We start from the raw sequence: 15,468 nt of genomic DNA, 5'->3' as shown, positions 1-15,468 counted from the left end.
GTGTGATCGGTACACATTTGTTTCATGTTTCGCTGTCAACATGACGACGGCAGTCAATACAAAGAAGTTTCCTTAGAATAATGTATGCAAGAATCATATCTTGATTACCCATTGACTAAGTTTATGTCGACATTGTAAAGACTCACCTACTTTGCACAGATGCAAGAATCAATAAATGTGAATAGGAGGCCCATCAATAAGGAGTGGAAGTTGTTAAAAGTCTGAGAATCACACCCCCACCTACTCCAATTCGCCTCTTATATTTGTGTAGAAGGCAAACACTTGACTTATTAAGATTTATGAAGACCTATTATATTGACCTATTAAGATCTATCATATAATTGATTTTTCTGCGACTGTCATTCATGTAAGAGGTTTACCTAGCTATTAAACCAGGTTTAATTCACAATTATCTACATGAAGAAATGCCTGTCAGGAATATGACAGTTGTTTTCCATTCATTTGATGTGATTGAGCTTTTGATTTTCTGTTTGATAAGGGACATTCCGTTTTGAATTTTATTTTGGAGTTCGGTATTTTTAATATTATACTTTTTAAGCATATTTTGAGTATGAATCTCCAAGTTGCTCTGCTTTCAAATTACCAATTATTTCCATACGTGTTTATTACATTGGATAACATAGTACAAACACACAAAAAAAAGAAAATAATTAAAAATATAATCATACATGGCTTGTTCGACAATTATTTTAATTCATCCCTTTTTTTGCACATTCAAATTGGTCTATATATTCATTTTTAACTACTTTTATCATTATAGTCTATGAGTTAATGTTCATTTGTCATATTGATTAACTATCAAAATATATTGAAGTCTATGTTTCTTTGTGTAGATCTTTTCACAATGTGACAAGCATCAAGCTTTTAAAACAATATATATAAATAAGAAGATGAGGTAAGAGTGCAAATGAGACAACTATCCATCTAAGTCACAATGTGTAAAAATTTAACAATTATAGGTCAAAGTACGGCATTCAACCCGGAGCCTTGGATCACACCAAAGAGCAAGCTGCAAAGGGCCCCAAAATGACTAGTGTAAAACAATTCAAACAGGAAAACCAACGGTCTTATCTATATAAAAAACGAGAAACGAGAAACACTTATGAATCACACCAATACACGACAACCACTGAACAACAGGCTCCTGATTTAGGACAGGTGCATACAAATGTAACAGGTTTAAACAGTTATCAAAGGTACTAGGCTTATAATTTAATACGCCAGAACGGCGTTTCGTCTACATAAGACTCATCAGTGACGCTCAGATCAAAACAGTTATAAAGCCAAACAAGTACAAAGTGGAAGAGCATCGAGGACCCAAAATTCGAAAAAGTTGTGCCAACGTTTAAACGTTTAAACAGACGCAAACCTTCTCTCTAACATGAAACAGTAGTGTAACATTACAACATAAAAAGAAACACCATGAAATATCAATTAAAATGGCTTAACTCGATCAAAAAGACATATAAACAAAAACAAGTAAACATACATTGAACGAATAAGTTTGATCTTTTTTTATAGTACATAAATCTTCCTTTTATTTACAATTTGGTGATTGAATTAAGTTTGAAAACTTTCAGTAATTATTGAGATAATTGTAGATCTATGAGTGAACAGAGAATGTTTTCAAGATAAAAGTGTGAGGACAAATATAACAAAACAATAACTTGATATGAAATAATCCATGTCATGTCACATGTGAATTGAAAGAAAAACTTTGGAATGAAGAAATTTTCACTATGACAACAAATGTAAGAATTTCATGTTGAAACTGACTCTGGAACATTGAGAACAAGCAAGTAAAAGTTATTAAATTAGAGGAAAGGAATATGCACTTATTTCTTGTAAGATCAACACATAAATGGAAAAGATTACATCATATGCCATCATCTGTCAGTTATTGAGACAATTTTATGAAATGAGACAGAATTATAATTTTAACAACACATTTGAGAGGACTGCTTACTGATATATATTGTAATAAACAATATATTACATGTATATAAGATTATTCCTGGCATGTTACATGTTAAAGAAAAACTAAGGAACACAGTAGAACAATAACATATGAAATTCAAAAGGATGATAGTTGTCTACATTCATTATAGATCATGTAAACCCCAAGGAAATAAAGGACTGTATACATGTACTGTGATAAGGATTGTCAGCTAAATTTCACTTAGGCATTGTGACATGTACAATGCTTTCGATATCACTGTGATAAACTATTTCAAAATGAATGAAAAACTATATTTTTTATGACATTTTTTAAATAAACATTGTGTATTTAATCATTAATACTCATAATGAGCTCAAGAAGTAAAGGCTTTCACATGCATACCACTTTATTCAATAAACAAATAATTTCACCTCATATGAAATCTCTTATCTTTTTTTTTCTTTAACAATAGCAATTAGTACTTATCTGATCTTATTTAACAAGTAATATAATTTTTGCTGGTTTTCGTCCTGTACCAATGAACTTGTTTTCAAATTAAATAATTTACTGTACATCCAGAAATTATTGTGAGGTTTTAATTAATGCGAATAATACCACTGGGAGAGTGTCGAAGTAATAAGAACTCCCATTGTGATATCTGTTACATATAAATGTATGCATATTTTCCTGAAATCGCAATAATTAAAATCGCATTTCAGTCAATTCTTCAACAATCGCAATAATAATTGCACGCAATAATTCCTGAATTAACATTTAGTTATAATAAAACACCCATGCAACCACGCATCCCATATTGCATGATAGGACCCGACACTATTCTATTGTTTTAGCAGTTAAGCTTGGGATGGTCATTTAAGATGCATTATTTTAAATAATCAAATATTAATATTATTTATGTATATGTTAGCGGCAATAAGTGAAATTAGGCATTAAGCTTAAATCCTAGGCAATAAGCTAACGCCTAGGCATTAAGTTATTGCCTGAACTTTTCAGGCATTAAGCTTATTTCCTGAAATCTGATGATGATTATTCATCCTATAGCCGAACATAATTTTAGGCAATAAGTGAATATTGGAATTTATGCATATTTGGTGGTTTATTTTTTATATAAAGTGTTTTCTTAATTATATTTCTAATATTACACGTGTAAATATACATTCATTTGACAGATCTTCAAATTTAGTAAGTTTATTTAGTAATTTTAGCAGTTAAAAAACAGAATAAACTCATACTTTTTCATGTTTTTGTGGTATTGCAAAATATTAAAAAAGATTTTTAAAAAGTGATTGTATCCAATTAAAAAAGGGTGAAGAATCTATAAAATAATTATAATATTTATTTGAAAATTTTTACACTTCACTAGTCGAGCTGGTTTGAACTGATTATCTGCTTACACCGTTTTTAAATTTTCTTTGTAAACAGTTCCACAACTTGTGATAACAAAATGATTTTTACACAAATTTCTATCAAGTTTTCATATTTTTAAATTATTATTTGATGTGTTTTAATATAAATAACATATTTTATAAGTGATTTTATTTCCGGTGTCTTGTGGAGAGTTGTCTCATTGTCAATCATACCACATTTTCTCTTTATATTTAGGATGAAACTGGGCCCTGTAGTTTTGCACCGGTAAAATTCGAATTTCTTCTATTGCTCATATTCACACGTATGTTATTTACAGTAATAAAATAAAATAGTTGAAGTACTTAGTATTTATATAAAAGATGCACGAGATTTGCCTTCGAACTTATAAGTATGAAACCGTGACACTTCGAATTCAGCTCCCTCAAAGCATATAATGATTTTACCGATTATATAAATTATTTAATTTCAACTATTTACAATTAGTTTGTTCAATTCTAATATAAAACGTAGTTATATTTTTTTTTACTTATGTTATGTTTTATAGAGTTTAAATGTACAGTTGTAATATCAAAATTATTTATTAACTTTAATTTGAAACTAATAATTATTTTCTAATAAATAATCGGTTTTTAAATTATAGTTGTTAGTTAATTTTGATACAATATTTAAATTTTTTCATTTGCTATTTTCTTTTACCCCAATACTTAGGACAGCGGTTAAGACATCCTAGCTAAGATGATCCTTAGATAGCTTCGATGTGCATGCTGTGACATGTCGTAAGTCGGTCATAACTTTATCATAATTTCTGTCCTAAGAATATCTTATAGGACCGATCTTAGGACAGTTTCGATTAACAGGCCCCAGTTCTCTCATAATGTTATTATGTAAAAAATATATTTTTATTTTAAGGAATGAATGTCTTTTATTTACTCGCATTTATATTTAAGGCATTAAGCTTACTGCCTGCACACATTTTTCAGGATTTAAGACTAATGCCTAACATAATTTAGGCAATAGACTTACTGCCTAGACGTTAGCTTATTGCCTATGATTTAAACTTAATGCCTAATTTCACTTATTGACGCTAACATATATATTGATATATTTATATTTCTATTATTCATATAGATCTAGTTATTATGACAGATCTGCCATCATCAGGGATTTAACTGTCAATTTATGCTTAAGTCTTTAACTTTGATCTACTAAGCATATCTCAAACACTTTTATGTTTGCTCTACGCAACTTTTGGTACAGCATTAAATATTTGTAACAATCTCGTCAAACTGTAATTAAAGGTCAAAGATTTACAACACTTGTCATTCTTGACCTTGAAATACATTTTAAATAAACTAATTCATATCACTATTTGCAAAGAAATAGCTGTCACTCACATCATGTATTCCGATGATTTATTAAAAGTGAAGCAATACGTGGTTGTCTGCCCTTGATGTAACAAGTTGTGTTTTTGCAAGCTCCGGTAAATTTTAAAAAAAATCTTTAAACCTATTGCTTGCTAATAGTTTTCGTTGGATATATAACCGAAATTGATTTTAGAGGTCTTTTCCGTCCAAGAGTAAGTGAAAATGAAGTAGACAAACTGTCAAAATTGATTTCTTAGTGAACACATATCGTTTGTTTACAAAATGGCGAGCGAACTAGACACAGTTTACCACAATTATCAACAAATACAAAGATACACGTCAGTACACTTTAGTTCAAAGTATACCAAGGGGATCACATGTACAGATATTCTAAACGAACTTGAAAATATATATACAGGGAAAAGGTTAAAGCTATACAATTGACTGAAAGAGAATGATAAGGAACTGTTGATGATCGGGCATCTAAAATATTATTACTAATAAAGGGCATCGAACTTGTAAACTATCATTACAAATTTGTTGAAAAAGAGGGGACACATGTTACGATGCACCTGACTAGTTTGGTGATCTTGGTGTTTGTACATTTATGAGACAATACGGTGAGCTAGTTCAAGGCTCACTCAAAAGGGGGACTATCAGAGGTACTAACATTGAATCCGGTACGCGGTATATTCAGCTTATAAATTGCGTTCAAACCATCCCCAATATCGCCAAACTCGGAACATTTGAAATCCGACTTTTCGCTGACAACAATAGAACCCAATGCCGACACTGTAGCAGAACGGACTACCCTTAATACCCATGCGATATGAAACCACAAGATCTATTAGTGAACAGAGAATGTTTTCAAGATAAAAGTGTGAGGACAAATATAACAAAACAATAACTTGATATGAAATAATCCATGTCATGTCACATGTGAATTGAAAGAAAAATTTTGGAATGAAGAAATTTTCACTATGACAACAAATGTAAGAATTACATGTTGAAACTGACTCTGGAACATTTAGAACAAGCAAGTAAAAGTTATTAAATAAGAGGAAAGGAATATGCACTTATTTCTTGTAAGATCAACACATAAATGGAAATGATTACATCATATGCCATCATCTGTCAGTTATTGAGACAATTTTGTGAAATGAGACAGAATTGATTTAAGACTAATGCCTAACATCATTTAGGCAATAGACTTACTGCCTAGGCGTTAGCTTATTGCCTATGATTTAAGCTTAATGCCTAATTTCACTTATTGACGCTAACATATATATTGATATATTTATATTTCCATTATTCTTCAATAGATCTAGTTATTATGACAGATCTGCCATCATCAGGGATTTAACTGTCAATTTATGCTTAAGTCTTTAACTTTGATCTACTAAGCATATCTCAAACACTTTTATGTTTGCTCTACGCAACTTTTGGTGCAGCATTAAATATTTGTAACAATCTCGTCAAACTGTAATTAAAGGTCAAAGATTTACAACACTTGTCATTCTTGACCTTGAAATACATTTTAAAGAAACTAATTCATATCACTATCTGCAAAGAAATAGCTGTCACTCACAGCATGTATTCCGATGATTTATTAAAAGTGAAGCAATACGTGGTTGTCTGCCCTTGATGTAACAAGTTGTGTTTTTGCAAGCTCCGGTAATTTTTAAAAAAAATCTTTAAACCTATTGCTTGCTTATAGTTTTCGTTGGATATATAACCGAAATTGATTGCAGAGGTCTTTTCCGTCCAAGAGCAAGTGAAAATGAAGTAGACAAACTGTCAAAATTGATTTCTAAGTGAACACATATCGTTTGTTTACAAAATGGCGAGCGAACTAGACACAGTTTACCACAATAATCAACAAATACAAAGATACACGTCAGTACACTTTAGTTCAAAGTATACCAAGGGGATCACATGTACAGATATTCTAAACGAACTTGAAAGTATATATACAGGGAAAAGGTTAAAGCTATACAATTGACTGAAAGAGAATGATAAGTAACTGTTGATGATCGGGAATCTAAAATATTATTACTAATAAAGGGCATCGAACTTGTAAACTATCATTACAAATTTGTTGAAAAAGAGGGGACACTTGTTACGATGCACCTGACGAGTTGGGTAATCTTGGTGTTTGTACATTTATGAGACAATACGGTGAGCTAGTTCAAGACTCACTCAAAAGGGGGACTATCAGAGGTACTAACATTGAATCCGGTACGCGGTATATTCAGCTTATAAATTGCGTTCAAATCATCCCCAATATCGCCATTCTCGGAAGATTTGAAATCCGACTTTTCGCTGACAACAATAGAACCCAATGCCGATACTGTAGCAGAACGGACTACCCTTAATACCCATGCGATATGAAACCACAACGACAAGAACGACAGCGATACTGTTTTCGATGCAGTAGCCATCACCATAGTATACGAAATTGTCCGCACACAGATAACGTATGTTTCGGATGCGGTCAAGAAGATCAAACGAGACTGTAATCGAAATAGACAAAACGTAGGAAAAAACGAACAAAATGATGAAATTACTGACGAGAACGAATAAAGAAATAATTTGAATTAATATGACATATGCTTTTATTAACTGATGTCAAAAGATCGGAAATTTAATACTCAAGTACTCTGTCATTATACTCGCGAGTACTTGAGTACTTGGATAAATCTTTAACGTCCAGTGAAAAGTTTTGATTTTTGTTGGGATGTGGTATTTTGGTTTTTAGCTTTCATACACCTAATTATAATATGATGACATCGTTTAAAATATTAACGTAAGACATACGTATTGTTGCAGAACTCAAACGGTATGACTACAAAATATACTTGATCCTTGGTTATGTGTATTTCTAGTCCATTTTGTGTCAATAGAACAATGGATAACGGGCCATTGTTTCTAATTAAATAACTTTTCCTAATAAAAATTATTGGTTGTTTGTTCATGAACTAAATCAGAAACATGCCAATAAATCATCAATATGTTCATAAAGTCTGACTTGACAGACAATCTGTATCATCTGTTCCTGTGAAGTTAGTATTTTTCATATAACGACTTGTCTCGTAATTTGTCAACAAAATATCACTAATACGAATCGAAATTGTATTAAAATTAAAACAATAATAAAGTTTCAAATAAACATTTATTACATTTAATGTACATCTCGTACCAATCACGTTTACAAAGAAGCCTTGATTAACAAACGAAAGTAAGTTTACGGCTTGTGAGTTATTAATTCATGAAAGTGTTAATCCGTGTACCAAACATCGTTCCAAATGTCTTTAATCAGTTGCGTAGGGTTCACCGCAGGCCAATTTGATGTTGATCTTGTTCAGAAATATGATCTGACCCACAACTTCCGATGAAAAACTGTTTCTAAGTTTTGCTACACATGAAAAAATCCTCGTAAGGAACGGACTATGCTAGTACTGCTACATCACATTTTTTTTTAAATTTTAGTTAAACCTTAGAACACATAGAAGTCTCAGGATAAACGTATAATAGATATTATTTTTATTAGAAAAACGAAGGAAATTTAAAAGGGAACTAAAGTGTGGGGAAATGTAAGGAGATATATAACTTAAAAAAAAATCATTGCTCTTACTGTTTATGCAAAAGCTGGCATGTATTTTTACATATTTTGGATAATTAGCTATATTGTATAAAAGACAAAAAGAAAAAGCACCTTGCGAAATTCTTTAATTTTACTTTCCGATATATTGATTATGTCCTATCATTGAATAACCCATATTTCAGCCAATACTTACATCTCATATATCCCAGTGAACTTGAAATTAAGGATACTACTGATACTAGAAGGACTGCTTCATACCTTGATCTTTTCCTCAATATTGACACAGATGGACGACTTCACACGAATATCTATGATAAACGGGACGATTTCAACTGCCCAATTATCAATTTCCCATTTCTCAGCAGTAACATACCCTCTGCCCCTTCGTATGGTGTTTACATATCTCAGTTGATACGTTATGCTCGTGTATGTTCACACTATACGGACTTCATATACAGGAGTGTGCTCCTAACGCAGAAACTGCTCTAACAAAGTTATGAGGAGGACAGATTAAAAATGACACTCCGTAAATTTTACGGACACCATCACGAATTGGTTGATCCATACGATGTGTCTTTATCCAAACTTACTAAGGACATTTTTACCACGTGTTAGATTGTGTTTTGTCATTTGATATTTTAATTATCGAACGTGACTTATTCCCAATTGTGACTGTTTTGCTGAGTGTGAATTCGCATTGCTATAAGGCGTGATACGGTACTTTTCTATCCAAAATTCATGTATTTAGTTTTGATTTTATATTTCTTATTCTCATTGGATTTTGTAAAATGTCTTGTCGTTTGTAGTTGTAAATCTTATTTTTTTTCTATTGTATTCGTGTGTTATGGTAAAGATAATTAATCACCCAGTTCATTTATTAGATTTTTGTTTGGGTCAACTAAATTTATACGATTTATTTGGTTTACAGTTTGATTTAAAAAAAAACACCGACATAGCTAGATAATAAAATTAATTATCTAATTACTACGACAATTTTATATTAATTAGTATTGTATTTTCATTGTTATTAATAAATGTTATATCAGTATTCCAAACCTAATCTTGAATTCTATCCTAATTCTATCCTATTTTGGGGAATTTTTTAGAAATTCAAATGTGACGTCACTTTGTGCGTTGATCTCTTTGGCTAACTCGGCTGTGAATTTTTATGTGCTGGTGTAGGTTGTTTTATGTATCCTTTTTCATTCTGTAGTTAGTCACCACTTCGGTGTTATCATGTATATTTATTATGTAGTCATTTTTATAAATTAACTTTTTGCAAAATTATGAATTATTCTAAATAATAAGGATGTTCTTATCCCAGGCAGAAGACCTTAGCCGTATTAGTCACAACTTTTTGGAACTTTTGGTCCTCAATGCTCTTCAACTTTGTACTTGGTTTAGCTTTCGAAATTTTTTGATCTGAGCGTCACTGGTTAGTCTTGTGTGGACGAAACGCGCGTCTGGCGTACTAAATTTTAAACATGGTACCTTTTGCTAGCTATTATTCGTGTGTTTCTCTGTCCTATATGTTCTCCCATTTATTTGTATTGTAGTCCTGTCATGTAATGTTGTCATTTTAATGTTATATTTAACATTGCCATAAAAGCGGGAGGTTTGGCTAGCCACAAAACCAGGTTCAACCCACCATTTATTTTGAATTAATAAAGCAAGTAAAAAGAATATATAATATATATATAGTTTTATCAAATGCAAATGCAAATGGTATGGGAGATAACTCTAAAATAATGCACTATTAATGAGCATGCAAACACATTTCTTGTAAATATATTGAAAATCTGTTTGACTTTTATTATGTTGTATAACACAAATGAAATCATTGAACTGTACAGTAAACTAAATATGCAGAAGTTGGAAGTCTATAATATACATATTTTTTTCCATAAAGTATGTCTTTTCGTTTTGTTTCATTAAACGCACACGGTATGGGAGATAAGTCATAACGAAATGCATTTTTTCTATGGTTTCAGAAAAAGAATCAGGATTTTATATGTTTGCAGGAAACTTATTGTACAAAATTGGTAGAAAATAATTGGAAAAAAGAATAGGGAGGGTTAAGTTTTTGGTGTAACGGGACTTCCGTTTCTAAAGGGGTAGCAATTTTTTTAGTGAAACCAAATTTAGGTATTTACGTTATTGAAAAATATAGAGATGCAGAGGGAAGGAAATTAATAGTTGAATTCAAATCAGACTCAAACGAAAAACATGGCGGATAGTGATGGACAGCTGATATTTGGAGAGAAGCAATTCAACTAGTTTCATAGTCCTACATAGTCAATACAGTTGATGATAATGGTAGTCGACGATTTTGTAGTGAAGTACGAAACTTGCAAATCAATTTTTCCAATTACATTGCTGGTATGGGTAAAAATTCTAAGAGAAAGCGATTGAATAACTCAAGCATGTCGAGTACACCGTTTACCCCTAGAATAATTTGACTTATAGTGCTATACATGGTGCCAACCAGACATTATACGGACCAATACCAAATATCCCCGTTATATCATCTCCGTGTGCTATGCAATCATTCCAAACATTGCAGCCTGTTTTGCAAAATTTGTATACACCAAATCCAATACACAACAATGTTGCACAATAAAACGCATCCCGGGCATTCCCCTATCAAGGTCAAGGTTACACAGTACCGACAATGTCAACAAAAGATCAAGCGATGAACAATATATATGTTAAACAACCAAACTTACCTGTAATAATTCAAGATATTCAAGTAAAACTACAAAAGTTGGACTTACTTGACAATGTTTGTGATAGACTTGCTGCAATCGAAAGAAAATTTGATGTTGTTGATCAAGACATAGCACAACTAAAACAAACTGCCGCGATTCAAGATAAAAAAAACCTGTTGAGTAACGACGACGAGGCACTTCCACTCTAGAATATATGAGCTCGAGTGTTCGCGTAGAAATTTAGATGGTCAGATGAACGAATTATACGAGACAATGCTTGATCAGCAAACAAGATCCATGAAATACAACTTAATATTTGAAAATATTACAGAGTCATCTGATACTGATCCGAACATTAGAGAAGACACGGAGGCTGTTGTACGTAAATTTATTCAAGAAGAACTTCAAATACACGACGTCATGGAGTTTCAAAATGTCCACCGTCTCCGAAAACGTAATGATCGTACGCCCAGAGGAATTGTTGCACGATTTGTTACCTATAAGGACAAAGAAAAGGTTTTGAGAGCAGCACAGCCAATTTTAAGAAATAAGACTAAAAAAAATACTCACAGTACCAACAAAAGTCAGAGACCGACGAAAGGAGCTTGTTTCAAAAATGAAACAGTTTAGGGACCAAGGCAAGCGTGCCACGATTGTTGTAGATAAATTGTATGTAGATGGTCAACGTTATATTCCCGAATCAAACAGAATTCACCCAACATCGCAAGACCGTGACAATAGCCGTGGGCGACAGATTATCGAAGATCGACAGGTCCGTTTCCACTAGGACAGTAGGGATAGCGAGAACTGTATTTCGAATAAATAAGTTAATTGTAATAATAAACTAACCGTATGTTGTCCTAATGTATGTTGATTGAAATCAAAATTATTATGTCCAGATTTCTTGTTGGTAATTACTAATTATGACATCTTTTTGTTTCAAGAGACAATAAAATGCTCCGCTGGGGCGCAGCTTGATACGACCGCAGAGGTCGAACCCTGAACAGTTGGGGCAAGTATGGACACAACATTCAAGCTTGATACAGCACTGAATTTGGATTGTAATTAAATATTTGACACAGCATAGGTTTCTCACACAGAATGAAAGTAGTCTAAGAACTTAAAAATTTTTAATTTACCTATTCAAACCATATCATTATTATTTGCTTTTATATATAAATCAGAAATAACCAATTTAAAATGGAAAATTTTAAAGAAAAAAAAAGAAAAAAAAAATCCCCCCCCCCAAATTTTTTGAAACCCCCTTATGATTCATCACCCCCAAACTCAATCCCAGCCTTCCCTTTGTGGTATGGTACCTTGCAGTACAATTTCAGAGAGATCCATACACTTGAACACAAATTATTGTCTGGAAACTAGAAAAATGCTTGGGTTTTTTGCACCTTTTTGGCCCCAAATTCCTAAAAGTTTAGGGCAATTACCCCCAAACTCAAACCAAGCTTTCCCTTTGTGATATGGAACCTTGCAGTACAATGTCATAAAGATCCATACACTTACACACAAGTTATTGTCATGAAACTAGAAAAATGCATGTTTTTTTCCCCTTTATGGCCCCTAATTCCTAACATTTTGAGACAATTACCCCCAAAAACAATCCCAGCCTTCCCTTTGTGGTATGGTACCTTGCAGTACAATTTCAGAGAGATCCATACACTTGAACACAAGTTATTGTCTGGAAACTAGAAAAATGCTTATTTTTGGCCCCTTATTCCTAAACCTTTTGGGCAAGTTCCCCCAAACTCAATTCCAGCTTTCCCTTTGTGATATGGAACCTTGTAGTACAATTTCATAAATATCCATACACTTACACACAAGTTATTGTCATGAAACTAGAAAAATGCTTGTTTTTTGCCCCCTAATTCCTAAAATTTGGAGGCAATTACCCCCAAAATCAATCCCAGCATTCAAACCCTCAATCAGCATCATTTAACAGTAATATCTAAAAATGGAAATTACATAATAAAGGTATTGAAATAGAAAATGACATCATAGTCATGGCTAAAAATAAACAAAATCCTTAATCAGCAACATTTTACAGTAATATCTAAAAATAAAATTCCTTTGTAACCATAAAAGCCCATTTAAATACATCATGACAGATATTAAAATAGAAAATGACATCATAGTCATGGCTAAACATAGCAAAAACCTTAATCAGCATCATTTAACAGTAATATCTAAAAATAAAAATTTCTTTGCAACCATAAAAGTAAAATAGAAAATGACATCATAATCATAGCTAAAAATAAACAAAAATTTTTTTTATTACCAAATTTTAAATGGAGTTTATTAAACTAAAACAATAAATTTGCAACCATAAAACCCCATTTAAACACATCATAAAAGTATTAAATAATTCAACTACATCATAAGGCTATAAAAATAGAAAATGACTTCATAGTCAAGGCTAAAGGTAAACAAAAAACCTTCATCAGCAAAATTTTATATTGGCAAATTTCCAATGAAGTTTATTATACTAAAATTGTTGGCAAATTTCCAATGCATTTATTAACAATAAAGTTATTGGCAAATTTCCAATTTACATAATTTAAAAGCAGTGTAAGTGAGATATTTAAATGAGTTTGAATTACCAACCTTACACTGTTTTTAAATAATGTTTTGTACTTATTTATCTATTAACCTGGAAACCCTTGTTTTTTCACCTTTTTTTCCCTTATTATTTAAAGGTTTGAGCCATAACCCTACCCCAAAGCCAATTCTTAAATTCCAATGTAACCTAAATTTACAATATACATAACTTCAATTTAAGTTTTTGATAAAATCAAACCACATCATTATTATTTGCTTTTATATCTAAATCAGAAATAATTAACCAACTTTAAGTGGAAAATTTTCACACATCACGCCCCCCCCCCCCCAAACTCAATCCCAGCCTTCAGTTTGTGGTATGGTACCTTGCAGTACAATTTCACAGAGATCCAATTACTTAAACACAATTAATTGTTTGAAACTAAAAAAAAATGCTTATTTTTAACCCCTTTTTTAGCCCCTTATTCCTAAAAATTTGAGCAATTATCCCCCAAACTCAATTCCAACTTTCTCTTTGTGATCAGAATTAACCAACTTAAAATGGAAAATTTTAAAGAAAAAAAAAAGGAAAAAAAATCCCCCCCCCCCACAAAAATTTTTTGACCCACTTCCCTAAGTGGTATGGTACCTTTAAGTACAATTTCAGAGAAATCCATACACTTGAACACAAGTTAATGTCTGGAAACTAAAAAAATGCTTATTTTTGCCCCCTTTTTTGGCCACTTATTAATAAATGTTTTGGGCAAACATTTTACAATAATATTTAAAACTGAAATTAATTTGTAACCTTAAAATTAAATAGAAAATGACATCATAGTCATAGCTAAAAATAAACAAACTATTGGTAAATTTCCAATGGAGTTTATTATATTAAAACAATAAATTTGCAACCATAAAAGCGCATTAAAATACATCATAAAAGTATTAAAAAAAAATTAACTACATCATAAGGCTATTAAAATAGAAAATGACATCATAGTCAGACTAAAGGTAAACAAAAAACCTTCATCAGCAAAATTTTATATTGGCAAATTTCCAATGAAGTTTATTATACTAAAATAATTGGCAAATTTCCAATTTACATAATTCAAACATAGTGCAGGTGAGATATTTAAATGAGTTTGAATTACCAACCTTACACTGCTTTTAAATAATGTTCTTTACTCAATTATTTGTCTATTAAAATGGAAACCCTAGTTTTTTAACCTTTTTTCCCCTTATTCCTTAAACGAAAAAAAAATAATTACCCCTTTTTTGACCCCCCCCCCCCCTTATGATTCATCACCCCCCCCCCCTTTCCCCCCCCCCCCCCCCAAACCAAGCTCAATAACAGCCTTGCCTTTGTGGTATGGTACCTTGTAATACAATTTTAGAGAGATCCATACACTTGAACACAAGTTATTGTCTAGAAACTAAAAAATGCTTATTTTTCACCCCTTTTTAGGCCCCTTATTACTAAACGTTTTGGGCAATTACCACAAAACTCAATTCCAGCTTTCCCTTTGCGAAATTGAACCTTGTAGTAAAATTTCAGAAAGATCCATACACTTACACACACGTTATTGTCATGAAACTAGAAAAATGCTTGTTTTTTGCCCCCTTTTGGTCCCTTATTCCTAAAATTTCGAGGAAATTAACCCCAAAATCAATCCCATCATCGACCCTTTGTGATATGGAATCTTGTAGTACAATGTCAAAGAGATCCATACAATAACACACAAGTTATGTCTGGAAGTTACAAAAATGCTTATTTTCGGCCCCTTTTTGGCCCCTAATTATTTAACTGTTGGTACCATAACCCCCAAAATCAATCCCCACCTTCCTATTGTGGTATTGAACCTTATGGTAAAATTTCATAGAGATCCATTCACT

At 31.9% G+C, this 15,468-nt stretch overlaps 1 protein-coding gene across 2 annotated transcripts in view; it reads right to left on the bottom strand.

Moving 5' to 3' along the window:
- LOC127699103 (uncharacterized) overlaps positions 1 to 15,468 on the bottom strand; it is a 79,496-nt gene that overhangs the window by 47,644 nt on the left and 16,384 nt on the right. The gene's annotated exons all lie outside the window — the stretch shown is intronic.

The sequence above is a fragment of the Mytilus californianus genome, unplaced genomic scaffold (assembly GCF_021869535.1).
Source record: "Mytilus californianus isolate M0D057914Y unplaced genomic scaffold, xbMytCali1.0.p SCAF_4, whole genome shotgun sequence".
Taxonomy (NCBI): Eukaryota; Metazoa; Mollusca; class Bivalvia; order Mytilida; family Mytilidae; genus Mytilus; species Mytilus californianus.
Note: the sequence above shows the minus strand (reverse complement) of the source record. Positions and strands in the feature narration are given on the sequence as shown.